The sequence below is a fragment of the Acyrthosiphon pisum genome, chromosome X (assembly GCF_005508785.2).
Source record: "Acyrthosiphon pisum isolate AL4f chromosome X, pea_aphid_22Mar2018_4r6ur, whole genome shotgun sequence".
NCBI lineage: Eukaryota > Metazoa > Arthropoda > Insecta > Hemiptera > Aphididae > Acyrthosiphon > Acyrthosiphon pisum.
Genome location: NC_042493.1, coordinates 124,333,470 through 124,335,682, shown reverse-complemented (window position 1 = coordinate 124,335,682; position 2,213 = coordinate 124,333,470).

Sequence of the window (2,213 nt, the reverse complement as noted above, 5' to 3'; positions counted from 1 at the left end):
GATTTTCCATATTTTGTCATTTTTTGAACTTTAAATGCTTAAAAAAAAAAACTGTGACTAACGATTTTTAATATTTTTCATCTGCCTTTGAAACAATATACTAGGAGCCTTCTATTAAATTTTCAAGCTTTTTTATCCAACAAATAAAATTTTATTGATATTTTTAGAAAAAAAACTAAAAAAAAATGGAAAATAAAAATGTCCGTAAAGAGCTCAAAATACATCAAAATATTTTGAAAATGTTATGGTGTATAGAAGATGCTAAGATAAACAATCAGTCAAAATTTCATGTATCTACGGTAATTTTTTTTAAAGTTACACCAAAAACCAAATTCAATTTTGTGAAAAATCGATTTTGCGTAAAAATTCGCGTTTTTCCTTAATTTTTCTTTTGTTTTTCCCGGCGCTTTTGAATACCATTGGGAAATTTAAATTTTGACCTCCCCAATGCACCAACGATATTCACTTTCTGATCGAACAAGATACTGAAGTTGAAAATCGTAGCATTATTTCGACTACTTATCGTGTACACAGACACAAAAAAAATAAAAAAATAAAAAAATAAAAAAATAAAAAAATAAAAAAAATAAAAAAATATAAAAATAAAAAAATAAAAAAACACACATCATTGTAAAATCAATACATTCATCGTTCCACTCAGAATCTAAAATGAAAAGCTGTTCGTTGGTAAGAGCATCAATCGAGAACGACTGGATCAATTTTGGATTTTTTTTCTTAAATATTCCTAATATTCCTAATGAAATTTTTACAGAGAAAAAAAACTATAAATGTCACCAAAAAATTGGAAAATTTGGGAAAGGTTAGGTCTGAAAGGTCTTTTGCAACAGGATTTTTCTATAAATTGTGATTTTTTTATAAATGGTTGCCAGGTTACATAATATATTATGTACCTTATAGTTGTAATTGGTATAAATTAGTATTTTTTTCTATATTATACCTGTAGTTACCACTGGTTACGTAAGCTATAACCGTTATTAAGATTTGACATAATAGTTTTGACTTGCAATTATTTTGATATTTGGTCACTATACTTTTTACTCACATTGATTATTGATGTACATTATTAACGTCATCGAGTGCACACTCAAAACTAATAAGAAACGTTTTCAATAAAATGTATAGGTATCAATAGATTACCTTGGGACTTGGAGGGTGTAAATAATAAATATCTTATTTTTTCTATCTCTATAGGTAGTAAAATGGTGTAGTTAGCACCCACACATTGGTTACATATTATATTATATTTGAAATATGTCAAATATTTTTTTTTTACAAAAAAAAACTCATATTTGGCATAGCCAACGTTCGGCGGGACAGCTATAGTACTTCTAATACAAATTAATAAATTATTTAATTATGTTCATTTATAGTTTATAGTATATTTATACTACCTCAGCCCCATGACAAATTATATAGGTATCATCACAGCATTTTGATACGCATCCTCCGCTCTTTACTTCGCCTATATCGTAGTTCTCCACTTTTTATCGGCTGACAATCATATACATGCATGTATTACATAGAACAAAATCAACCAATGAGAAGTGGAAAGCTACGATATAGGCCGGAGGTGAAGAAGATGCGTATCTACTTCGCAAAACTAGTACAACTGTGATGATACCTATATATTTTATCATGCTCAGCCCGATGAGTTCTCCGATCAAGGATCCCGAAACTTCTACAAAATCGAAGATAGATGTCATATAGAAAATCACCAACTTGCATAGTTCACCCCCTTTACTCATTGACCATAACTAACTTTAATTCGATAGTCTTAATCAACCCACCTGTAGCCATTACTCAGTTTACCATAATCTTTATGTTTATTCGTTTTTTTTTACGGTAATCATAAACAACAGTATAATAATTCGCAACCCTGAAAGAATGACACGAATTAAAATGTCAAAATATTTTGAAATCGACTTTTGATGTTTCGTTATGACCATACGATAATAATAATTATGACATAATTTACTCATTATAAACAGGATTTACAATAAATTTTTCATTTTCCAATCTTATATTATTCTTAATATTGTATGGTATAATTTTATATGTTTAAAATAATATTTTAATAGTACCAATTCAGCTTTGTAATAAATCTGATTTCAGTTTGACTTGTGTCATTAATTCTGAGTGGAAAAAAATTGTTTTTTGATTTACGTCGCATAAAATTAAATACAAATTGTAAT